A 27,644-nucleotide genomic window follows, 5' to 3' on the forward strand; every position below is an offset into this window, starting at 1 on the left:
GCCTCAAGTGACAGTGGAGGGAATGCAGTTTATTTGCTTGGCTTTTGTTTTAGTTCAGTAAAATGAATATGCATGCTCCCCTCGTATATTCTTTCTTACTAGGAGGTGATTATCCACTTTAACTTGTCAAATAAAATCATTAAAATCCTGAAAGATGGTCATATAGTATCAAACTGAGCCCATGACCAAGTCAAACTGAGTTACACTAAAACCTTCAGTTCACTTTATTTTTTATCTTTATTTACAGAACCATCATCTTACACTTAGGCTGCCATGACGATACTTCTGGGTTACTTCACCCAGTTAGGAACCTTAATCAGTAAAAGTGACCATTAAAGTGCAGCTCTGGAGGCCGCTGCTTGGTTTGGACAGTCTCAAATACTGAGCACTTTTTGTGATGGGAAGTTGTTGAAGCCAATGAGCAAGCACAAGATAACATGGCTAATCCTACTTTTTGAAAAATGACCAACATTAACAAATTAGACTGCATTTTTATTTGGTATGACCCAAAGTGACAAAGAAGACAAGACAAGGAAGGGGCTGCAACATTGCAAAGCAATTACAGAGGTCAAGAAGAAGCCCTTTCCCGGCAGACCTCTGTAGAACTTTTGTACCAAAGCTATTACCATCTGGTGGCCTACAAATAAATAGAAGTTTAAGGCCCTTGGCTTCATTTTTCTGAACAGAAAGCTAGTTTATGTAGAAATACCAACAACACCGAGCTGATAACGCCAAGCATTTCAAGATAAAGTCTTAGAAAACCCAGAGAGAGCAGAGCATTACATCTCATATTGCACTTGTGTATCTTCTTGCTCTTCAGATGTTCCCTGACAGAACTTGTTGAATCTGCTTCCAGGGTTTATTTTCGTCAAATGCTTGTGCACTGAATTGAGCTACAGGTTGCAAGCGAGTTTTAAAACGCTGTGAAATCCCTTTATTGTGCTTTGGTCAGGTGACATAAGTGGTTGTGCGGCTCAATGAGTATGGCTGAGTACGTGTCTACTCCTTTTAGAGGATGAATACTGCAGGCGGCTCCTGGAGAGGAGCCGGAGCCTTTGTGTCGCCGAATCGGCCAGAGAAAGAGAGAGAGGGTGTGTGGCCGAGAGAAAGCGAGAGGGTTCCTATTGGCTGAGCTTGTGTGGGGAGGGCGGAGTTTGTCCTCACGTCGGGGGACAGGAGGGGGTGGGGGCTGCTGAAGACTGCCCACCTCCCTTTATTTTTCAGGAGGAGCAGAGAGAAGGAGGGATCGTCGGTACTCCTCTGCTCACGAGCGTGTGGCGAACCGATAGAGACCGGATCTGACAGCCGCAGCGCCCCCGCGCTTCTTACCCAGACAGGGTGCAGCGCTCTGAGGCTGGACTCGGCCGATAAAGCTCGGCAACCTCGGCGCGGGATTCGTGCTCGACCACCTGGCTCTCCTCGTCGCTCCGTCGTGTGAGGACAGATTTACTGAGCCGTTAACGTGGAGCGTCTCTCCCCAAACGCACAAACACTACACACAGGCACGCTTTCTGGACCGGAGACGATGCCACCTGCTCCTTCGTCCTCCGCTGAGCTCTCCGCTCGACTCTGAACGGATTTCTGAATGGTTTACAAATCCGCTGGATTAGGATATAGAGCGACTGCGGCCAAGAACAGCAGAACAGTGGAAGTAACAGCGAGCAGAAGTTGAGACGCAGGTAAGGGAGGTTTGCACTCCGTGTGGCAGATCGAGCAGCAGCGGGCTGTGATGTGACTCAGGAGGGATCACAGCCAACATTTCAAATCTCTGATGTTACTGACGTGTAATGCTGCCTGTCGTGGATTATGTCTGTGATCGAGCGCGCGCGTGCCTAAGTCATCTCCATGTGACTTGATTGGTGGATAAGGTGTAATTGAGCAACATTCTTTTTCTCTGAGCCATGTTCAGACCCCCCCCTCCCTCCCCAAACACACACACACGCACCACCATTACTCCTGTGCGCGCACACACATCACCTTCCACTTCTTCATGCTATTACTTTAAATTCGCAGTGTGCCTCTCGATGGAGCCGTTACACATTGTATCACGCTGAATAACATTCAAATCCTAAGGTCACGAACATCGTCCTAGTTTCTGCGTGGATGCATAATCCTTAAATAAAAAAGAACGCACAGCTGCTGTATACGCAACCGGCTCCACCAGACCTCTGCAGCGCGCTTTATTTCATATTTGAAGCTCTTGAACTTTGAGTACATTTGGAGTGCTAGCCCACTAAAAACAAACACAAAACGATTTTTAGTCAAATATATGACATGTTTTTGTCGTTCTTTTAAAATATGAGGCTTTGTTATAAAGTAAGGCACTGAGTTACAGACAGCCTGTGCTTGGACATAAAGTTAATTTGCAGCTATCTGAATTGCTTAAGCATTTTCTTTCTGTAAATTGCATTGCTCATTATTTTTTCTCGTTTTGAATAAATTAAATTTTTTTCTTTTTTCTTATTTTTGTTTTTTCTGTTTTAGTAATTTTACAGTTTGTATCAGACAGTTAATGTGAATATAATCTGCAGGCAATAATGAAGACATAGATACATCGGTATGATAAGGCTGACCGTGCATATTGTATTATTGATAGCGTCTTATTTATTTTATCTATGTGAGAGTCTGAATATTAAAGCATAGTGCTGCTTGAGCCTGTTAAAATGTCTTTATGACTATGTGCCCACTGACCTCTGGTTTGGCTGCACTGTGAATGGATAAATGTTCTGAAGCTGCTACCCTTGTCCTCAGTGGTTCATGGTTCATCTGAAACAGACTTGGGGAGGATCTGGAGAACTAAAATGCAACTTGGTTCACTACCAGTAACCAGAGGTGTGGCCAGATTGACCTGGACTGGCATAAATGAAATATCACACAGGTGGAATAAAGATTATGAAAGGGAGAAACATTTTATTTCAGGTATAAAGTTCAATCACAGCTGCTTTGTGTTAATATTTACAATTTTTTTGAAACAAAATTTAAGCTTATTATTTTCTTTCTTCTTCTTTTGGCCACTTGGGGTCAGTGCAACAGAAATTGTTCTGTATTTGGTTCAAGCTCTGGACTGAGGAATCGCTTATGCCTCTTTTCCACTAGTACCTTCCCAGCTTGACTCGACTCTGCTCGGTCTCTGTTGTTTTCCATTATGACTGAGCGACCACCTCAGTGCGCCTGGCTCATTACAGCCGAAAGTCCTGTGATGTCTTTGCTTGCAAAACAAATGCAACGGAACAATGGAGGACGTCTGGGTGTTTGTGAGTCGGTGACCATGGTGTCGGTCTTTGTGCAGCCATTTCTATCGTTGCCGAATTTCAAAATGAGCAGTTTTGATTTTTGGGAACAAGCCACTCTCATGACTCATCGAGTGACATCATTGATGGGTCAGTTGTTGGCTTGCAGTCTGTTGATCTCACATTTTCAGATCGACTCGGATCACTTGTGATTCCAGCCGAGCAAGTACTAAAAAAGAACCTGGTACCAGGGACTGCGACCTGATCGGAAACACTAACAAGTAACACAAATGGACCTGAGCCGATTAGGTGCTAGTGGTCCCAACACAACACCAGTCAAGATGGGGATTTTTTCTTTAAAAAAACAAACAAACAAAAGACCTGGGAGTGGTATGTTGAGCTGAGGGGAACTGCAGGATCAAGTGTTTTTTGCAAGATGCTCAGCTTTGTATTTTATTTTGTGACTTGCATGGAGTCTGGATGGGCATCCAGGCAGGACAGCAAGCTCTTCAACATAGTCTAGATGCCCATCTCCTCCTGTGGCGCTCATGAGGCCACATGAAATCCTGTTTTTCTCCTCAGGATTCTTTAGTCCCGTTCTTCCAGTTATTTCCCCAGAGCTCATGATTGTAAGTCAGGGAAAACCTACATTTTTCTAAATCTCCTCCTTTTTAGTTCTGATACAGCAACAGCATTACTGCCCATCCTCTAGTCTGCCTTGTGCACCTTTTAACCTCACTCTGGAACTGCACCCAGAGGCACCAGAAACATGATTTGTTTTGCTTCTTAGCAAAGGTAGAGCCCTTCATGCATCACTAGCAGTACTTGTTAATTTGTCCACAGCTGTAGCACATTCAGCGCCTGGTCAGTGCTCTTCATATGGGTTAGCGAATCTCAAACACACGATAGCTTCCAGCTGGTAACTCGTAAATTCCAACTCCTGACCCAATCTGGAACACAAAAAAAGCCTGTATTTGTCATAGTATGATATTGAAAACTATGGCGTCTACCTCTGGGATCCCGTTGTGACAGCTGTTACTTCTTTAAACACTTGGCCGCTTCTGCTTCCTTCTAATCTTGCTGCCTCCTTCCAGAGACACTGTCCAGTTTGCCATTTGTCCGATGAACCATGTCGTCAGTTTCTCTTTTGTTTGCGCTGTCCTCTGTGTTTGTTACAAAGGAGAGCTCCCAGACAAACTGGAGTAAGCGTTTAAAAAGTCCGACCTTTTGGCTGCTCGTGTCTCTGTCTGCCCACCGTCTCTTTTACCCTGCTTCTCATCTCTGTCTTTTTAATAAAACAGGTGAACTCTTCTCCTGTGTGTTTTAAAGAGCAGCATTTAATTATTCATCACTTGTTAGAAGGTTCTCTGTGCTGTGTGTGTGTGTGTGTGTGTGTGTGTGTGTGTGTGTGTGTGTGTGTGTGTGTGTGTGTGTGAGGCGCTAGCAGCAGTAGGACTTTGCTCCTGCTGCCTTCACTGACTCGACACTCCCATTCCCATCCAGGAAGTGGAGGAAAAATGTTGTTAACATATTTTCCAAAATCCTTCAAGAATATGTCTGGAATTCCTGATGACTACGTTTGGTTACGGCCGCCTCAGAACCATTTCACACTTCGCATCAAGCACTTTAACTTAATATCTCGGTTAGTGAGGCTAGTTGAGGGAACAGCAGGTATATTGAAGGGCACATCCTAAGCAATATTAGCGTTGTAAGTCCATTTTGAAGATCTCCTGTAGGGAGATTAGTTTGTGCTCAATCTGCAGTAAATATTTTTGATAGGATGCCTCCGTTCTGGGAACTCTGTCAGTGGGAAAAACACCTCTACACTCTTTCACGGGCAAACATGAACAACATCGAGAGATTGATGATTGTCATCGTCACTGATGGTGATTACTTGTCCATCGAGGCAATTTCTTTTCTCTCTTCTTCACTCTTGCATTATTGTGAGATTCATAATAATAATCGCAGAATGTTACATTCCTAGAATATAACAGACCCCTACAACACAGACATGAATGGGTATTCATGTGCATGTGTGCGCTATTTCCCAGCAAAAGCATAACTGCCTGGAACGATATTGGCTGCGTAGGTGGTTACGTTGTAGCGAGGGCAGGGCAACATGGCCAAAAATGTTTCTCACGATATATATTTGAAAATTTGTGATAACGATAGAATTGATGATATAATTGCTGCGAGACAAAATACTTTTACAACTCCACAACTTTATTAGTTGTTGTACTCCAACGAGCGCTTCTGCTTCAAATGATGAAATAGGTTTGTCGTGTTTCCTCCCTGCGCCACGATGGCCCGCTTGCATGTACTACAAAAACTTGTGCTTTGTTGTGTATCTGACAGACGAAAACCAGACCAGTTCCACACCACTGAGGTTGCACCACTTTTACAAACCAATTCTGGTTCATCTGTTGCTTTCGCCCTTCTCATTCTCTGTCGCCGCCATGCTTTTTCTGCCATGTGCGTATGAAAACAAGGGCACTGCGCATGCACATTTATTTCACTTTCTTATCACTGCCTAACATTGTACTCATATTACCATGAAAGGTATAATATGACCCAGCTCTAGTTGTAGTTGTAGCCTCTACAAAGATCCTCGCAGAAGTCTAAATCAGGTATAAGAGAGGCAGCTGGTGGTGTTGGTGCTGAACATATAACTGTTGAAAGGTTTGGTTGTTGTTTGCATGCTCAGACACTATATATGTTTATCTGAGTTGACCTTAGGTGGGTGCTGCATGGGTCATCCTCTAGTGATGTGTGATTCTAATGAAAAGGCTCATTAGTCCGGTGAATAACACCAGTGTATTGATGTTCTCGAAAATGCTGCGACTCACTCAGCAGCTCAACAGGCTGAATAATTGCTGTTGTTCCATGCACACATATGATTGTGACCAGCGCATGATGTCATGTGACTCTGGTGACAGATGGCTGAATCTCTATTTAGTCATAAAGAAAGCCGAGGAGGACGACGAGGTAGCGGAGGATTTGTGTGGTAAAGAAACGAATAATGTAAACGAATAATGTTTACAAAGAAATGACAGCTGTGCCGCATTTATTCTGCAGGAATACCTGGAGAGTTTCAGGTGTGTACATTAGTGAAGAGCAAATGTTTTAGCATATTTTCATCAAAGAAAACTGTTATCCAATAAGTTTCTGTCAGGACCTGAAATACACTGAGAATTAGAATTAGTGAGAATTTAAAATAAAATAAAAAATCGAACTTTGAAGATTGTCAAACCCAGTTATGGATGTTAGTTGAACATTTAAATAAATCAGTTCATTGATAAATATAATGTAGCATAGATTTATTGATTTTTTTTTTTAAATTGCTATTGGCTAATGATTATTTTCTTATTCTAATATTTGTAGCATATTGTGGATGTAGAAGGGCTGCTGAAGGTTACTCGTGCTTACTGGTAGGGCTGTGACCAAAGTCTCATATCCCGATATAAGACATCTATCGTCCGATAACGATATAAATCACAAAAATGTAACATTTTCTGTAAATTCTGTGAATCTCGACTTGCGTGAAGTGTTTCCAGCTGCACGTCATGTAGCTGGAGTCGAGTGTTTTAACCGATGCATGAAACGATACATCTTTAGACATAAGTTGTAACGGCTGCTGTTTTCTTTGTGAGTATTTATTACACGGCGTGCTGCGGGGAAAAGCCTGTTCTAACGTTTGAGTCTAAGGTTTATTTTTTAGCACCTGGCGGCTCTTTTTTACTTCATCCGTAAATAATCTGCTCTTTCACGTGATTCAGTTTATTTTGAAAAGTCTCAACAGGATCTTGAGCTTTATTGTGAAAGGTTTATGTGGAACATAAACAAGCGGACACGCGGTGGTGTGACCGTCGTTGTTGTTAACCACAACGCATAAAAACAGGCGATTGTCCGTCCGTAGTGTGGTTATATTAAATATAACAAAAAGAGAGAACTTTAAGAAATTAATATAGCCACTACAGTGACCATCAAAACCATGAAAAAATATTGCCATAAACAGCTTATTTTGCGACAACACAAAACAAACGATAGCGTAAAATGAAACGATAGACGTTTTTATATCGTCATCCGATATATATCGTTATATCGAACAGCCCTAATTACTGGTGTACTAATTGAAGTCCAGTGTGGCCTGGAAGTGTATGAGAAAACTTTGTGTTACCTTGTTTTGACTGTAAAGTCTGTAAAGCAGCAGCTCAGTCACACGAGAGTAAACGTAGGTTGGCAACCTCATTGTTAGGAAAAATTGATGGTTTCCTGATGACTGCGTTAAATTTCTTCAAATCTGATGTGACTTCTATCAGTCACATGGAAAGGTCATCAAAGGTCATCTGGTGGGAGGAAATGAAAATAACATGAATTTAAAAAAAATACAAATAGAAATACAACAAATTTAAAAAGTGAACTAGTGAATTTAAGAACAACTGTGCAGAGGTGTGATTTTTTTTTTTTAAATTTTTATTCCTCATCTATTTGCATGAGTCTTAAATAAAAGAAAATGTACATTTCAGCTTCTTAGTTTCCCATTAATGTTTCAGATGGATTAGAAGAAATGCAGGAGATCATCGTTGCTTCACAATTTCCACCCACTTGCACAGAAGTGAAGCTAAAATATGTTAGAAATGATTGCTGGAAGCAGTCGTCTCTGTAGTCCAGTCGATTGAGGGACAAGAAGTATAATATGCATCCAGTAATAATGATGCAATGTAATGCTTGTGTCTGTCTCAGTAAGTTCCATATCGTTGCTATGCTGTAGTATCCCAGGTTGGTGCATCTGATATCATGATCCGAGAAGAGCTTCCTTTAGACTGTTGCATTGGTTCAATATTTCATTGATTAAAGAAGCGAAGAGTGTTTTGTCTGAAGGAGGTTTATAATCCAAGGCTTTTAACTTTTGGAATATACTGACATAAACCATTTAGTATAAAAGGAGTAGTTTTCCTCATCTTACAAAGGATGTGCTCACCAGAGCTATTATAGTTTTTGTGTTTTCTAATTGAAATTGAAGTTTTTATTGTATATTATATATGTTATATATCACCAAATTATCACAAGTTGTTAGTTTCAATGTTAGTTCTAGTCTTTTTATGTGTCATTGGCAAGATCTGATTCACAGTCTTGCAGACGTCCAGAGTCTCAAAGGACATGTCCATCAATGCCTCATCAGGCAAATTGTAATATATGCTTTTTCTTTTTTTTAAATCTGCACGGCCTCTGCCTTTGTCTTTACAGTATGTATGTTCATAGACAGCACAGACCAATGGCATGCAATGCATTATTCAGAGCGTGTGCGAAAACCGAAAACTCTGTGAGAAGACGACATTTACACATTGGTTTGTCGGGGAAGCCGAGATAGTTTATACATTAGATGCGATTATGGGGAAACTTTTTCAACTTGTTTTAAAAATGTTATTTATGAATGCAAATCTTATTTTACTTGAAACGGAGGAAATACATTTTAAAGTTATTAGAGCTCTCCTGCTAATTGTTACAATTAATATTTACATAATATTAACATCATTTAAATATTGTTGAAAAGTGTTTTCTTTGCTTTATTTGACAGCTGTTGTTGACTACAAACATCGATATAATGACAGAAGGGTACTTCAAAATATATTGCATTGAATCATATTACATGTAGAGCTTACGATGTTCCAGACATTTGTTTGAGGAAACTGGATCTTCTTAAAATGTAATTGAATACTTGGGTTATAGACATTAAGTTGGTACAGTTTTGCTATTTTAACTGTGGTCCATGATGATTTTTAAAGAGTGAAAAAAAAACAAAAAAAACAGGAAAAACAAAAAACAAGCAAAGCGAAAAAGTTTGCCTTCAAAATTTCACATTTATAGAATTAAGGGATCAAAAGTTTGAAAGGTGCCAGAATTGACACCCTGTAACCAAATGTTTTTTATTTTTTGAAGGTAAAGTTTTGCAAGACTTCATTGTCATTGGTTATTGTGTAAAATTGATACAACAAAACCCAAAACTAAACTCCACCAAACACGTTTTACATCGATCAGGTGTAACATTAGCACCAGCTGCTTAATATTGTGCTGTGGTGATCCATCGACGTATGGGCTCCACTAGACCCCTGAAGGTGTGCTGTGGTATCTGACACCAAGATGTTAGCAACAGGTCCTTTAGGCCCTGTAAGTTGTGAGGTGGGGCCACCACGGATCGGACTTGTCTGTACAGCACATCCCACAGATGTTCGATTGGATTGAGATGTGGGAATTTGGGTCAACACTTAAAACTTTTTATCGTGTTCCTCAAACTATTCCTGAACAGCTTGTGCTTTGTGGCAGGATGCATTAACCTGCTGAAAGAAGCCAGAGCCATCATGTTCTACATCATGTTGTACATGGTCTCCAACACTGCTTAGGTCGATGTCAAAGTAACATCTACATGGCTGGCAGAACCCAAGGCTTCCCAGCAGAACGTCCCATAATGCACCTTGGTACCAGGTGTTCCCCAAGTAAGCAATGCACACCCGGCCATCCACGTGACCTAAAAGACAACATGATTCAGTAGACCAGGACATCCTCTTCCATTGTGCTGTGGTCTAGTTCTGACGTGGTCATTGTGTTGGCTTTTTCAGTGGTAGACAGTAGTCAGGATGGGCACCCTGACTGGTCTGCGCCAAACTGTGACGCATCCATCCATCCGAGAGATATAACCTCTCCATCATGTCCTGGGTCTGTCTTGCTTGTCATTCAGAATTTGAGCTTCAGTAGCTCATTGTTGGATCAGACCACATGGGCCAGCTTTTGCTCCCTGCATGCATCAATTGGCCGCCCATGACCACCACCAGTCCTTCCTTGGACCTCTTTTGATAGATACTGACTATTCAGCAGGAGCTGTAGTTTTGGAGATCCTCTGAGCCAGTTATCTAGCCGGCACAATTCAGCCCTCGTCAAATCCTCACACTTGGCCATTTCCCCCGTATTCATATTTCTCTACGATTTCATATGTATTAAAGAAAGAAAATATCTGTAAGATACAGTTTACTAAAGCTTTTAATCACAAGACAGTTTTCCAGGTCAGTTTCTGACTATAATTAGATTTTTTTTTTTTTTTTTTCAGCAGCTGAAAATAGTTTTTTTTGTGCTTTTTCTGGAAGCAGTACAGTCTATCCATTAGCTTCCATAAGCAAGAGAATTACTCACATTTATGGCCGCAGCACAGCAGCTGTAAGTTCATTAGTTACTCGTAATAAATTATCCTCAACATGGAAATAGGACGTACGCAGAGCTAACAGTGACAGCTCACCTTTGTGACGTGAACAACACAAGAGTCAGTTTATTGCACAGCTGATGGACATCTTAATCAACTTAATGACTTCTTACTTACAGTGTTATATGTTCTTCTTAAGTGTTTATAGTATTTGGCCTCTGTAATTATCACGTTCAGACAGTGTGATAGCTTCTTTACTAAAACGGTAAATAATGTCTCGTGTTGATGTCATGGGAATATCTGAATGAAGACATGAAGAGCATTAAGAACATTAAGTGATTCATGTCTGAATGGCAGAATGCAGTCACGTTAATGAAGCCAAATTGTATTTCTGATTGATGGCTGTGCTAATTACTCCGTGGATGGAGCCTTTCACAGTATTGATATCACACTCAAACTTGATTTATGATCAAAATAAAGATGGAAATGTTATTTTCTGCAGTACGAAACTTCTAATGAGCTCTTTCTGATCTATTGTGTGTTAAACTGAAAAGTGGACTATTAGAATATGATCAATATTTCAAAAGTATAATCCAGAACAATAATGTCATTAGGAGCTCTGCAGAGATCGTGGTCTAATGTACTCTGCAGCTAATGCAGTTGATGGAGTTAAAATAGATTTTGTCTGCGTTTGTAAACCATAAATTTTTGTAATGTAGAGGAAATTTCAACATTTGAAGTTCTTCTTTCTCCTTTAATTACATATGTGAAAGATTTGAGCTATTGGAAAAGAATAAAACTGAAAATATATGTACTCCTCTTAAAGAATGTCTAGTTATGGTCTGTCTAATGGAACGCATTCATTATGGACCAGAGTCTTGAGGTTTGCATCTTTAATAGAGAGCAAAGAGTTTGGTGCTGGGAAGGAAAAGTACTGAGAAAAATGCAGATTAGCCTTATCCTGCTCAATGTTTTTGAAAAAGAAGATCAGATTCCTTTTTAAATGAGTTTAATCCTGTTTTAATTGCTAACCTGGTTCAAGCAGTAAGCAGCAGGGTAATGGGCACATTCAAAAGGAGCTGAATTAATGACTAATATCGGCTAATTATGCTCCTGGTAGCATTCTCCTCTACTTTTCTTTTCACTGTCTTTGCAGCGATGTTCCCCTCTATGCCTGCATTCATCCACTTTTTTGCTAATGGTTTCTCTATTAACCCCACCTGATGGCAGTGTAGGTAATTACAGATATATTTACGGCCTGTGGCCACACACAATGAGGAATAAATAACGTGTTTGACCAAGCAGAAGGAGATATTAGCCACCCAAACACACACTCACACACACTTCTTTCCTTTTTTAATGAACACCATCACCAGAAGGCGTAGTGCTAAAGTTCTGTTCAATAATTTCTTCAGCTGGTGAATCTCTCCTTTAACTCGAACTCGTGGGTTCGTCCGACCCTCCGCCTCTGCTGTTCTGTTGTGCAACAAGATGTTTAAAAATAAAATCAATATGGACGCTGATGTAGGGGGGCGGACCGCACTCTGATGTAGGGGGGCGGACCGCACTATGATGTAGGGGGGCGGACCGCACTCTGATGTAGGGGGGGCGGACCGCACTCTGATGTAGGAGGGGCGGACCACACTCTGCACCTTTCACTGCAGAAAATGTTCATCAAATCAGAATCAGAGAGACTTTATTTATCCCCAAGAGGCAATTAAGAGTCAGCGGGCTTCTTTTTTACGTTTTACCTCCACCTACTGTATTTTCACCCAACAATCACACTTTTGTATCATTTTTAAGACCGTATAAACAGTATAGTAGAACAAGTGCATATGGGTGAATCATTAGTTTGCTTAGTATATTGCTGTATAAGTAATCTGTGCAAAATCCCATTAAGATTCGCCAGTCGATGATAATCAAAAGGCAATAAATGCGTTCCACTGTTTATCTGAAACAAGAACATATACATTAAAAACTCATAATGGTCATTTATTTTCTCCAAATGCTTTAACATTTCTAGCTCCAGTTTGTTGTTTTTTTTTATTTTAACAGAAAAGCTTTTCATGATTCACAGTTCAGAATATATACCAGACTTTCCTGCAGCCCTTAGTTCATTTTCTCTTTGTAAACAAGTTTAAATCTTGCCTCTGCTTTTATGCCTTCTGATTGGCTGCCTTTCATAAGTAAAATATTTTAATGGTAGTTGGAGAGCGGCACTGACTTCATTCTTAGCCAAAAGCAGAAAAAATATGCCTGAAACTAAGGATTTAAAACAATCTGAAGCCTATTTTGACCTAATTCTTTAACATTTTAATCATATTATATAATATAATAACTGTTTTTACTATATATATTATATTTATTTCAGAGAAGATTTGTCCATGTCAAAAAAAGGGAAAAAAAGGTCTGTGTGTCATCTAAAATCATCATAATTTAAAACTCAGCTTTTTGCTTTAATTTATAAAGATGGAGAAAAACAAAATGAATTCATGGACCATTGGATACAAGTAATATTGCCATCTCATTTTTTTTCTTTTAGTTTTTATTGTCCGAAGAGTCCAATACCGCAGTCCCTCGTTTATCGCGGGAGTTCCGTTCTAAAAATAACCAGCGATGGGTAAAATCCGCAAAGTAGCCAACTTTATTTTTTTTGCAATGATTATAGATGTTTTAAGGCTTTTAAGGCACTACACACTTTATACAGACAGGCATGAACATTTTCACACTTTTCTCTCGTGTTTAAACTCTCAAAGTTCAAACCTTCGTATAAAAATAAGCCCAGTGTTATAGAATGAAACCAAAGATCTGTTTTCAGGTCCAGAACATGGGAATAGAGCAGCTGCCAGAGAATTCAACATTAATGAATCAATGGTACGGAAGTAGAGGAAGCAAGAAGAATTAGTTGAGTAAAGTTTGACTTATCTGACTGTTTGGTTTCACTTAATGCGCCTTATAATCCAGGAAATATGGTAATTTCTATTTCTGGTTAGCATCTTCCTCTGCCTGTTGGGTGCTACTGCAGGAGCCTTTGACGGTGCAAAACGTTTCATCGACATTGTTGTTTGTTGGGGAGAAAACTTACAAACATACAGTACAGCACTTCAGAGTCACACTGCTAGTGATCGAAGATTTATGTAAATTTTGATTGACAATGGTCTACAGCCAATCAGGACGCAGAACACAATGTGCTGTTAAAAAAACAAACAAAAAAGAAGGCATGCAAAATTGCACAAAAAAAATCTGTAAAATAGCGAGCCCGTGAAAGGTGAACCGCGTTATAGCGAGGGACCACTGTAATATTGGGATAACTATAAAAGGGAAATAAAGAAGATAATCAGTCATAACTGTTTTTTAAATAATAGGCTTTGTTCATTACATGTAATTCTAACACAGCTGTGTAGTTCTTTACAGCGTTGGACATGCTTCATTACCTACCTCTAATATCTTATAATATTTATTTAAGCTAATAATAGTGCTTATGCAGTCAGTTCCCGTCAGGCTGGTTTTACACATTCCCTCGTCACAACATTTCATGACTTACATCAGAGCTGCAGAGGCGATTGCGGAGTTGTTGCCCATGCTGGGGTGCATGTGAGCGATGCTGCTGCAGTCATGATTGATTTCATGTCATTATCTGTTTGCTGTGATAATGTTTTAGCGCCTCCATGGCTGACTGCTGTTTGTCAAGTTTATAATTGCCAATACTGAGGGTCGAACAACAAACAAGTGTGTCAAAAGAAAAAAAAAAAAAAAAAGAGGCTGAAAGAGCTGATTAGGGGCTGTTGTTGTGAATGACTGCTGCACTTTGTGCTTGCCTCGAGTTCCTGCATTGGAAGAGCTCTGTGCAGTGTGTAGTTGTTATTTGGAGAATATACAGACAACATGAAGTTTTATTTATAATTGAAAGTACAGCTGAGAGTGCGCTCAGCTCATTAGAACTCTGAAGATGGAGAGCTAGCATGTTAGCATTCTTCTTAGCCTGATTATATGGAATAAAACCACCAAGAGATTCTTTTTTATATAGTTTGAAACTTGCTGTATGGAATCTTGTTTAAACGACTTTTCTTTAAATTAAATTAAAATGAGTAGGAGCGTCCTCTGGGCTCATCTTTGTGTTTGCACTAGTTTTTATTTCAAGAAATGAGATTCTGTTCCTGTGCGTGGGTCAAAATGCCAAACAGGAGCTAAGTTATGCACAGTGTATGATGAGCATACAAGTTGAACTTTTGACTGAAATTAAAGTTTCTCAAAAGTCCTACTTGGTATTTTTTTAAGGACTGGTAGAAAAATCATAGTAAAAACAAAAAGAGCTTCTGTTTTTCAGTTAGCAGCTTGACTGTAGCATGATAGCAAATATAACCGTGTAGAGCAGAAAACACTGGAAGTGCACACTTCATCCAATCAGATATGAAATAATAACAATATGGGCTAAATGATAATAAACTCAAAGAAATGAACTGGTCTCTGTTAGCAGGCTATATTAGCTTAGTTAATGACTGACTTAGCTGAACGTAGACATTGTGGTGTGTTGTGTGTTTGTGTCAGTTTGTGTTTTGTCTTCAGGTTAAAACACTGGTGGAAACAGTGAAGATGAAATAGTTCCAACCACTGATCAGTTTTGTCGTCAAACATCTTATTTTGACGTTAGAATTGTGAAAGCAACCTTTTCTTGGACTAGTCCTGTGTTAACTATGGCAGCATTTACCTGAGAATAATAGAGAATTGACATAATTGGTCAAACATCAAATTACTGATTGAATCCCGGTGGCAGCAGCAGGATAGAGTCTAACCTGCCTCCTCCTCCTCCCTTTCCTTCATAATGTGAAGCAGAGCGGAACAATCCTGCTGCAGCTCCGATCGCCTTCAGCTCCGAACTGCACGTGGGAGTCCGACTCTGATTTCATGCCTTTTATAGAGGACACTGCTGTTTTTCTGCCTGCGCTCCTATTCCTGTGAAGTGTGACTGTGTGTGTGTCTCTGTGTGTGCCTGTGTAGTGGATCCTCCACCTCAACAACTGTGTTTACAAAGGAAAAAAACCCAAACTGTCATATTTGTTCTCTCCTGCTTAATTTGAAATTCACACGGCACCGTGTGACTCGCACAGTGTTGTTAAAAGCCCTTCTTAGTAATGGGCTACGTGACGTTTTGTCTGCTAAAGTAACTACTTCTTGTTTTTCAGACGAGTGTATGCCCTCATACGGTCATTTGGACTTGATAACACATTCAGTTAAAAAGCTGGTGGAAATGGAAATGGTGACGTGAGAGGGCATACGTATTAAAAAAGAAATCATGACTAGTGGATTAAAAGTGCGGTGTCAGGCATAATGATAGAGCCATAAAATATTTTTTAAAGGACATGTTATGCTCATCACTAAACCTTACAGCAAGGTTACTGAGTTATTCTTCATTTTATGCTAGTTTGCTGCTCGTCTCAGTCTGCAATAAATCACTGGAAGTTGGTATGAATGAATGAAGCTGTCTATGAAATGCATAAAAGGCTGTTTTATTACACAAATAAGCAGAGAAATAGATAAATAGTAAAGTTTCTTAGGTTCGGTTCTTATCTAAACTTTCTAATACATGCGTAGTTTTAGGGTTGCAGCTGTCGATTATTCCATCGATTAATCGAGTAAGTGGATAAGAAATACTTTTGTCATATTAATGAGCAATAATAAATATTCAAAGTAAAAATAACAGGTTTTTCAGAATGAATGCTCATTGGTGACCGATGGTCTAGTACACTCCATGCCCCCCTTTAGACACGGCCCTGTCCTTCCATGTAAGCTATGATGGCTGCGGTCAGCCTTTAGCACGCTGCATGACATAAACATGGTATTTGCTCTTCATGCTGCGTGAGCAGACTCAAACTGTGCCAGCGTCATCATCACTGCTGCTGTTACGTTAAAAGTGGAGGCTTCATTGCGCCGAAATGCGTTTCTATTGCAGGTCTGGTTTTTAGTCGCAAACGTGGGTGAACCGGTGACGCGCTACCGAGCCTCGTGTTGCGCCAAATATCAAAGCAAACAGTTTGTGTCGAGAATGTTTATAATTAAATTATTCGAATTACTCGATGAATCGTTGCAGCCCTAGATATGTTTTTACTAATTATTATCAATAATTTTTTGTGAAAAATCAATTTTTGTCTATAAAGTGCATTATTAGTATTATTGTTGTCATCACCGTGGCGGGGCGTGGTCTGCGGCACGGCTGCGGGTGATGCGCACGCACCTGAGCAGCATCAGTAATCACACCACAGCTTAAAACAGAATGAGCTAGGTCCTGTTGTTGTTGTTGTTGTTTTTGTTGTTGATGATGATGTGTGTGTAAAGCTGCAGCTGCATGTCTAAGTCAACAGCGTAAAACCAGTGTACCGAACATGCGATCAGGTCTGTTGTGCATTGTTTACGATCATCTATCGTTTTTTTTTTTTTATACCAACATGATGTTTTAAATGTAATTTAGTGCAGTATTGAAATCCACATAAGATAGAAGTGCTGTTCTTGTTACCTTTCATTTTCCTTTAGGTGTAAAGTTTTGGCTACTGCTTTATTACAACAACAACACAGAAACATTTGTAGTTCTATTAAATGGAAGAAAAGAGTTAAATTATATTAAAATGAAATTATTCTCACCAGCTAGCACATACAGTAAGTAGCTAGAGTTAGCTAGAGTGTAGGTTTACCCCGACCCCACCACCCTTAAACCTAAACTATATTTGTAGTGTTTTGGGGGTTTTTTTATGGTCAGAAGTGATGCTGAAGTCTTAAATAAGTTTTGCCCAAATCTGTGAGCTGGCTGTAGGAAAAAAAACATCTGAATTAAGAGATGAAGAGACACAGCCTGGTACTTTTAATCTGTGGTGTATTTGTACAAAGCAGTGGAATGCTGAAGAAATCAGTTTAGTATAGTCATTTCATTCTCCTAATTAATTCAAGTCTGTCTCTCTGAAATCTGAAATCATACATTTTATGTAAAGCTAAGTTTTTAATCCAAACAGACACAGAGTCAGAAACACAAAGGGCTTCATATCTGGATCTTGGATGAACTGTGAATGTGTCTGTTCATGACTTCTGTTCTGGGTTTGACCTGCTTGAACTGTAGCAGGTAGAAAAAACAGTTTTTCTACAGTTTTGTAAACTTTGGGATTTAATTCAAGTTCAAAAACAAATCCATTCAGTTTAATACAGTTCATTTTTTTAATTATGACTTTTAGTGAGTCAGTCTGTCAGTTTGATAAGAATGGAGAGAGTGGTTTTGTTGTGAAGGCTGGCCCTGGTTGTGTTTGTGGATGAGAGGTGATGGTCGTGTTTTCAAATTTTGATTTAAAAAAGTATCTATAGAGTTATTGGGAGCATTTGTCCAAAAACAATTCATGATGAGCTTCACTTTGCTCAGTTTGTGACTCCTCCATGGCTGATGTCCACCAGCGACGTCCCAGCATGCCCCTGGCTTCAGGATGGCCTAAGTCGGGGGTGCTGGACTCAGGCAGGGCCATGTGAATGCAGGATCAGGCAGGGGGGGTTGTTTAGGGTGTGGGGGTGAGGTGCTTTAGCCACGGGAGGTGCCGGCAGGGTCTTTTGTCGGCGTGCTTGGCCTCTTCGTATTCAGATCAGCTGTTGTTGGGATACCAGTGTGAGAAGAAGCATTAACTCTGCTCCCTCAGATGGATTAGTGTTTCTCTGCAGGATGAGCTGCTGGTTCCCCTGACTCCTCTAAGGTAAGGCCCTAAACCTGAGCGCACGTCTGAGCTGCATAGATTTTTCTTTTGTTTTGATTTCTTAGAAATTGATTTTGCTTTCAGCTTATATGCGATGTGACTGCTTCCAATTTCAGGCAAGCAGAAGCAGGAGGGGATTGCATTGAACTATATTTTTATTTTGAATTTTTAAGAGCTCCACTGAGCACAAAAGACTTTCATAGTAGGAAAAAAAGTTCTTTCTGACCTGATCTTGTAGAGAGCTCAGATTTGCTTTGTAACCATAATGTTTTCTGACTGCTTCTCTTGGAAGACCTCGATCAGGTTTCAATAAGCAATAAAGAGGAAAATCTAATGGTTTGTTTCAGAAAGTGACAGAAAAGGTCTGCACAGGGCTAACCCCCAACCCCCATCAGCTTAATGTTAATAAGGTGCACGGGGGGAGGGGGGCTGTCTGATTGCACCAATGTGAGAATAACAGTAATGCTGTGGTGGAGTTACTGTGTCTGTTTGTGTGCTACACATGTGACACATGGCCTCTTAAGTATCATGGGAATGGTTTACTATCGGCTGAGCTGGACTCCAGTGTAGACACTGCAGTTAACACTGTTCTTTGATCACTGATCAGCCCAACAGTTAATTTTTTTAATGTGGTCAAATTTGTTATTTTGTTTCAGAATTGTTGTCAAATTTGAACCTGAAATGTCTGAGACTTGTCCTTATTTGGAAGTTGCAAAGGTGCTCTGGATTAGAGCAGGGCGATATGACCAAAAATATTTATCACGATATAATTTGAAAATTTGCGATAACGATATAACTGACGATATAATTGACACTAGACAAAATACTTTACGACTCCACAACTTTATTAGTGCAAAAAAAAAAAACCATCAATGTATTTTCACTTAAACAAGCAGCTGTTTTTTATGTCCATTAAAGTTATATAAAAATGTAACAGTGCAAATTCCTCGCTGACAGTTTAACCAAAAGGCATTTCCAGTGGAAACTGGCCGACATATCCTCAGCATAACCATGTATAATATCCACAAAACTTAAAAAGAGGTTAAACACACACAATACGGTAATATTATGTTGAAGCGCAGTACGTATCACTCCGCGAGGCTCCTGAGGCTCCGCGAGGCTCCACCGCGAGGTTCGTAGCTTAGCAAAGTCGCACTAAAACATTTGACAGATTTTCAAGCGCCATGTACCACATAAAATCGTTTCGAGGTCAGTAAACACAACCAGAATTCATACATAAGGCACACGGGACTATAAGGGGCACTGTCGACTTTCAGAAAAATCAAGGATTGATTTTAAGTGTGCCGTATTTTCCAAACAACACGGTAACAACGACGGCCCGCTAGCATGCGCTACCAAAAATAGTGCTTTGTTGTGTATCTGACGGACGAAAGCTAAACCAGTTCCACACCACTGAAGCTGCAGCATTTTACAAACCAGTTCTGGTTCATCCGTTTCATTCAACGATCCACTTTTGCTCTTCTCTTTCTGCGTCACCGCCATGTGCATATGTAAACAAAGGCACTGCACATGCGCGTTTTACCCATATTCTATCGCGATATTTCATTTTCCTATCGTTGCCCAAAATTACACCGGTATTATCGTGAACGGTATGATATAGCCCAGCCCTACTCTGGATGCCTTTTTAGTTTTTGCAGATGTTTGCAAAACCAAATCTGTGGTAGAAATCCTCAAATATCATCAGGGACTCTGTGGTATGTGGAAGTGTCTGCTTTTAAAGAACAAACAGTACAGCAAACAAATTGGATCAGAACAAAAAACAGTTACATACGTTCGAAAAAAAGATGAATTATTGTGATTATTGCTGCTTAAATCCGTTCTGCATGCGCTCTGTACTTTTCTTTTTGAAGGGTAATCATGGTTTGTGTCCATGGGCAGGACTTACTGAGAGTCTGTATAGAAAAAGTGGTGTTTCCTTCTGCAATGGGAAGGAAACGAAGAAAAGCATAACCTGGAGCAGATGTTTGGTAGTCAAATGATTGAGTTGTGTGTGCACGAGCTGTTTTGGAGTTCTCTTTGCAGATTAATATTTCACTGTGTTGACACAGGTGCTAACTGAGCCTTTGTACACTGCAGGAAGAGAGAAAGCAAACTGCTGTAAGCATCAACTCATGCTTCAAGCTAAAGGTTTAGCAGAATAATATTTACTAAGGGGTTTGGAACTGCACAATAAGAGCCTCATCCAGAGATTAGCAACCCTTTCAGCAACAGAGATATTCTACCTGTATGTAAACTGTGATGAATTGGGCTGCTTAACTGTGCAGCACCTCACATTATGAACATTACACGTTATATTCCAGACAACGAAGAAGAAAACCACTTAAACAGATGTTTAATGTATAAAATCATTTTACAAAAAAGATGTTCACATATTATTAAAATATGTCAAATTAATATCCAAGAACTAATAATCTGCCACTGAAAAGAGTGGCGCAGACAACCACTTCAATAAAAGGGAAAATGTAAAATAACAAATCGGTAAATCAGCCATCGATTTTCTTCCACTTCTCTGAATCGGCTCAGGGGGTCAGCAGACTAAGAAGGGAAGCCCAGACCTCCCTCTTACCAGCCACTTCCTCCAGCTTCTAAGGGAAAATATTTAGAGGTTCCCAGGCCAACTGATAGATGCAACCTCTCCAGCGTGTCCTGGCCTCTTCCCAGTAGGACGCGCCTGGCTGGAACACCTTACCCAGGAGGCACACACCTCAGCTGGCTCCTTTTATGCAGCGATTCTACTCTGAGCTCCTCTCAGATGACTGAACTTAGAGGATTTCTGTCTCTTGTATCTTTGCCTTTAAAAGAACTAACAATAAAACAATCAGGATTAACAGATTCATGGCGTTTTTCAGCGATGATCCTCCCTCTGGTGGCAGATGGTTGCATAACATTTAGGACACAACGATTGACGGGCAGGTTACAGTGTATCATGTACCGATGAGTGACAATGACGACGATCAGTTGTGTAGTCGAGCCCTCATTGCCCGGCTGTATGAATGTGCAGTGAATTTTAAGTCCAACTAAATCTCATACGCAGTGTAATCAGAACAGCTGATCTCATCCTGTCTGGAGGCCCGCACGTGAGGGAGCTGTCAGATGTTTGAACATTGAACCGTGGAAAGGTGTAGAAGGTTTTGTTGCTTAGAAGTCTTTCCCAGACTGTTCCACTTTAAAATACAACTGTTTAAGTACAGTTCATTTTGACTTAGATTAGAGGACTGAAACGTCGCTGCGGCTGCTCGAGATACTCGTCTGAGTCCCAGGAGAGGACCTGTCATTTTCCCTGTCTGTATCTATCTCATCCTTTCCTGACAGTCCGACTGGAGCTGAACTTTGCTCCCGCCCTGTCGTCGTTGTGCCAGTTACTGAGAGCTCTGCTACTGACCTGGGTCGGCAGTGACAGTTGAAGATGGATAAGCTGGAGATGATATGGTTTTGTTTGAGATGGGTCCTGCTGAGCCTGACTTTGGTTGCTCTGTTTTCCTTTGTCTGTGTGATGTTTAATGCTGTCATTGTTGCCTGTTTAGGACTTCATGGAACGCAGTGTTCAGTGTTAGCTCTCCGCTGTTGAAGAAACCTGGAATCCGCGATGGATTTTAAGACTTAGTCAATTTCAAACGATGCCTGTACACTGTGTATTCATGATGATAATATAATAATCAGATTGTATTAATAGAAAGTTTGACCTTAGACATAAATTACTGTTTCGAAAAAGCTTAAAACCTTCCAAAGTGTGGACAACTGCCTCATTATTCTTATACGAAACATCTACGTGGGGCACTAAAGAGATCAGCTGAAGCAAACTAGGAATTAATTTGGCAACTTATTACCAACATATTTTTTATGGAGCCAGTGCAGCTGAATCAGCCTCTGTCGTGGCTATATCAATTTCTCTCTTTCTCTTATATTTAAAATAACCACACTATGGACGGACAAGCGACTGTTTTTACATGTTGTCTTAGCAACAACGACGGTAAACCCAGCATGCGGCTCCGCCATCCATTTGTTTATTTTCCACATTAACCTTTCACAATAAAGCTGAATATCCTGTTGAGATGCTTCAAAATAAACTGAATCATGTGAAATAATATGCAGAGTGTTTACGGATGAGATGCTAAAAATGTTAGAACAGGCTGTTCCCCGCAGCACGCCGTGCAATAAATACTCACAAAGAAAATGGCGGCCGTTACAACTTATGTGTCGTTTCATGCATCGGTCAAAACACTCGACTCCAGGTACACAATGCCCAGCTGAAAACACTTCATGCAAGTAGAGTTGGCCAAGATTCACAGAATTTACAGAAAATGTGACATTTTTGTGATTTATATCGTTGTTGTCTTATGACCAAAATCTCATATCCCAATATATCGCACAGCCCTGATGGCAACTTGGCAAAAGGCAAAGAACTTTGAGGAAAGGACTAGATAAAGACTAGCACACATCCAAAAAAAACATGTCGACACACCCCCTGGGAAAATACTGCCCCCTAATGGTGAAACCTTTAGTTAATGTGTTGCAAGTATTCTTTATACAGTCGATTGAAGTCCTGTCACCCTCGTAGCTGCTTCCCTTCTTCGTCTGTCCTTGTGTTTTTGTGGGCCCGAGGCTCCATTCTTACACACGCAGTCAAACTTTGAAGGTCATTCCAAAATCCAGCGATTTGATCCTTTAAACTTCTGCCAAAGGGATGCAAGTAACTTCACTTGCAGGTCTGTATGTGTGACCAGCTCTCAGAAGCCATTCGATCACAGCAGTGTTCACCAAAGCCCAGAGTCCTCGGGGCGGTTTAGGGCTTTCAAGTCTTACAACCATTTCAAGACTGCACTGCAGCCTGATGTAAAAATAAAGTAGTTCATATTTCCTACAAATGTGTTATCCGTTCCAATAAACACAAACAGCCACATTCACCTTATCTTAAGAATATGAGCATTTAGGAGTATTTACTAATCTAATCGGACTCTGCAAAAATGTGCCATCAAGCAGAGATGTTCAAAATCACCTCAAGGCCCATCTGCAGCATCACATTATGAGACTTTAGCAAATTAGATTAAAGGCAGCAAGATGCTATTTGCGAGAGATGATCTTTCTGCAGCTAAATTTATATTTCAGAAAGTTGTGTGCCCATAAACTGAACCCATCTCCTTTAACAGGCAGGAGAAAATCACAGAAATGACTTTAGAAAATGGCCAACAGCCACAGGAAGTTTAGCTACAGGGCTGTTTTTGTGCTTCAGGAAATCAGCAAAGCCCCACCCAGTGATGACGACTCACAATGACTTGTGTCTGGTTTTGTAACTGCTGCAAAATCACAATAGGCTTGACTTAAAGACTGTAGCTGTGCTGTGACTCCAGCTGTGATCACTCAGAGAAAGCTGGAAGCAGCACAAAGTCTATTACTCGCGTACTGTGCCTCCTCCCTCTGTGTCACTCCTCTCACTCACCCATTATACTAAACAGAGAGACGGGGAGAGAGACCACTGTTACTGAACCAGGTGAAGAGTAGAAAACAGGCCTAGAAAAAAGAAAGTATCTGCTGAATGGAGCTGAAAAGCAGGTAAATCGCTCAACAGAGTTGCTGAATTAGCAACAGTCAGGTGAGCTGAAGTGTGACGATCACTGCTGTGAGTTAGAGGGGGAGTCAGGGTGGCGTATTTCCCACAGTTGCTGTTTTCCACAGAAGGAAATGGAATGTTTGAGACACGTTATCACTGGAAATAGTCTGAGGTCTACCTGAGAGTGCTCCTGAGAGCAGTGAGGCAGCACACATGACACCCAGTTATTAGCAGCTAATATATTAGACTGTTAAGGTCCTTTTATGTGGTAACCCACATGTACATGTTGTAGCTGTTTACTCTCACCAAAGGGCAGAAAAACTTGCAGTGAAGTGAAACAATGTGTAAAACAATGAAAACTGTCCAGCAGCCACTTTCTGTGCTTCTGTCAGCCCATCTTTTCTCTGACAGGTTGCCTGAAAAACAGCCACATCACTACCTTTCTGAAATATACTCTTCCAACTGCTCCCCAAGCCATGTGCTGCTGGCTGTGCGACCTCAGCTCTTTGTTGTTGCCTCCAGTCTGGAAAGCACAAAGCCCCACTCAATTCTGCTCGTATGTGTGGTTATCCCATTTTCCAACATGGCCTCCCGTCATTCCATTGTGAGTTTCCAATATCTGTAGTAGAGATGGCACGATACCACTTTTTTTTTATGTCCGATACCGATATCATAAATTTGGATATCTGCCGATACCAATATGAATCCGATATAGTGTGTTTTTTAATCAATAAAACAGTTTTTTTAATATCTTTCTGCATTTTGTATAAGTTCATACTCAAGTTTAAATAAACAACAACACTAAAGCTATTCTGTTATACCTGTATGTAAAAAAAAAATACACTGCACCCACAATATTTCATAGTTCAGCAATACTGATCAATCTAATAAACTTAAACCTGCACCATCCTCCCTATTCTGGTATTTTAAAGAGTACTTAGCAGAAATATTAAGCAACCTAACTAATAGGGTTGCAAACTCCCAGCCAAAAAAAAAAATAGGGAACCCCCCACCCTCCACCTCATGATGCTTAATCGACATAATCAACTTTAATTTGATGCAGTGTGAAAAAAAATGCACAGAAATAAATTATTTTTCAAGAATAATTAAATAGATTCAACATCTTTCTTCAACAGAATTGCAGACTGCACAGATGGTACTTTCCCAAAGGAAAAAGTACTATAGCTTACTAGGGTATATTAGACTTAACAGTTACTATATACAGTAATGGACTTATATATTTTACATAAGATTAAAACTTTGGGTGTAAGATTCAGACAACTATTTATTAAAAGCGAGACATTTTAAATGAGAATAAGAAAGAAAAGTATGTCTTTGTGCCCCCTTTTCCCTGTTCATGCCCTATCGGCCCCCCTGGCTAAACTTTGCTAGATCCGCCCCTGCACAGTTACCAGCAGCCAGCTACGTAGAAAAAGATCCTGGTGGAGAAAGTAATATTAAATAAATTCTAACAACAGCTGATCAAGCTTAAATGTGCTGCTGTTGTTCAGCCGCTGGTTTCCTCTTTCTGGCGCAAAGTGGGCGATAAATAAACAAGAGAGACGGACTCATGACAGAAAAGCCGATCAGCTGATCATTGATCAGTTTCATGATTGAAGTAGCAGCAAGAAGAGGCAGTTGCTCCATATATCGGTCGTTAAGCTTAACGTGGGAATGCTTTACAAACATTCAGAGATGCTTTACTCCTCTCTGGAATAGCTTTCTTGGAGATGAAATGCTGGTTTGGTAGCGAGGCTACAAATACCCACAGCTGCTCTATCACATGAGCGCACTGCTGCGACGTGCTGCGGTTATGAGCCGAGTTACGCCGTGTCGCAAGTTTTGTGAGGTGCTTTTTTGATATTTAATGGATTGGATTACATTTTTTATTTCTCTCCGATATCCGATCCAGTAATTTACGTCAGTATCGGACCGATACCGATAGGTAATATCGGATCGGTCCATCTCTAGTCTGTAGTTTAAATTTCAAATCCAAAAGCACCGATTCTTTCCATTTATTTCATTTTCATGGTGTTAGACTCTGAGCTCTGTAGTCAAAAAGTATCCCATTTTAACCCCGGTGCACTTGTAACTAGGGCTGCCAGGATTAGTTGACTAGTCACGATTACGTCGACTATCAAAATCGTCGACGACTGATTTAATAGTCGACGCGTCGTTTGAAGCTTTGTAAGATCACAAAAGACGCAGGAATGAGTAGTAGGATTTAAGAGTGTAATAACGGACTGAAACAGAAGATGGCAGCACTGCATGTACAAGGATGCCAGCTGCCGTTAAACCCCGAAGAAGAAGAAGCTGTGTCCCAGAATTCATAGCACAGCCCAGCTCAGTTTCCAACAATGGCGGCAGCTAGTTAGTTTTAATGTTACTCTTATTATTCTTTCTGGGTCACAAAATAAACGTTTAACATATTTTCAGGCGAGAATGTAGCTGTGTAAACCTCAAATATCTGCTCAGTTTATCAAGACACCGCATATTTTCAAAAGCGCTCCGACGTTTTCGGAGACGTCTGTTACCCACTAGCTCGATAGCTAGACGGGGGCAAGGCTAACTAGAGCCGTGAGAGCACCGGACTCCTGGCAAATCATTTTCAAACCCACCGCCGTCTTTCACTACTCAGGTTAAACATGATATATAAGTCACTTAGCTAACTTAAAATGTTATTGTTTGGCTTTTTTCAGTATTTTATTTGTTCCTGAGTGAATCGGTTTGGCTGAGATCAAAGTTATAGTTTTTACACAGCTGAATAAACGTCAAGCAGACAGCTGATTATCAGAAGTGTGAGATGCTCGAGAATTTACTCCGGTGTCCCGTTATATTTTAGATAGCAAGGAGTTTATTAAATTTTAATGAAATTTGCAGATTGTTTCGGTGAAGTTTAATAAACTATCATCTTGTCTTTATTTTTAGTTAGCACAGACCTTAAACACTTAAAGCTGTAAGCTAATGATAGTTATATAAGAGCAGATGCTGCTGGTGCAATAAGCTGTACGCTGTACGTCCAATGGATGATGATCTGATTAGTCGACTAATCGCAAAAATAATCGGTGACTAGTCGACTATCAAAATAATCGTTTGTGGCAGCCCTACTTGTAACTATGTGTCAGATTTACTTGCCTCAACTTCAACAAGCGGCCCAGCAGGTGCCTCATGTTGGTCTTAGTCATCATGTGGACTGTGACTCTCACTAAAGTTCCCCTAAAGGCCATGTGAGTAGTGTTGCCCTTCTTGCCCTTCTAAAGTCTCCCTTTACCCTCTGCTCTTACCTTTGGGAGTCATTATTCTCAACTTTGGCTCCAATAAAGTAAAGAACTAATTTTTCATGTAGTAAACATCATCCACTGCTCCACAAAAGCTGTGTGGGGAGAGTCAGACTCAACCGTGAGTCACAGAAAAATGTGCCACAGCCTGAAGCAATGATCATGTTTTCTGTAACACTGCAACTCCTGTCATGATTGGTTCAGAACCTTTTGCCAGTGAGTTGAATAAGAATAAGTTACTCCATTATTTTAAATTTGAAGCACGTAATGAAAGTAAACTAACAGCTTTGGATTTTGTGGTTCATAAAACTTTAAATACTGAAAGTCCATAAGTGATGTTGCCACTCCATCTGAAATGTGAGAACCTTGAGTTTGAGTCATTTGAACCTCGTCTTTACATGAACACACTTTAATTTACTTTGTTAATTACAGAGGAGCTGTTTTCTAAACTAAACCACATCTAAAGTAATTCAAATGAGCACAACCTTGAAAATGTGCTGTAGTAAAAAAAAGCAGCGTTCATAGTGAAGCGGTTACATTATTCCCTACGTTGTACCCAAAGCTTTTGGAGGTGGTGGGCACACAGAGTCCACTAGCATCTTCAGATGACTTTAAGAAACCTGGATGAGATAATTTAGAAAAATCAGATCATGC

At 40.3% G+C, this 27,644-nt stretch overlaps 1 protein-coding gene across 1 annotated transcript in view; it reads left to right on the top strand.

Annotated features, from left to right (window-relative positions):
• The first annotated feature begins 1,212 nt into the window (after nucleotides 1-1,212).
• large2 (LARGE xylosyl- and glucuronyltransferase 2) overlaps nucleotides 1,213-27,644 on the top strand; it is a 121,605-nt gene continuing 95,173 nt past the window's right edge. The window contains exon 1 of the mRNA XM_026145177.1: nucleotides 1,213-1,679. The gene's annotated coding sequence lies outside the window, so the exon portion shown is untranslated. The remainder of the gene's footprint in view (nucleotides 1,680-27,644) is intronic.

Source organism: Astatotilapia calliptera, chromosome 1 (genome assembly GCF_900246225.1).
Source record: "Astatotilapia calliptera chromosome 1, fAstCal1.2, whole genome shotgun sequence".
NCBI lineage: Eukaryota > Metazoa > Chordata > Actinopteri > Cichliformes > Cichlidae > Astatotilapia > Astatotilapia calliptera.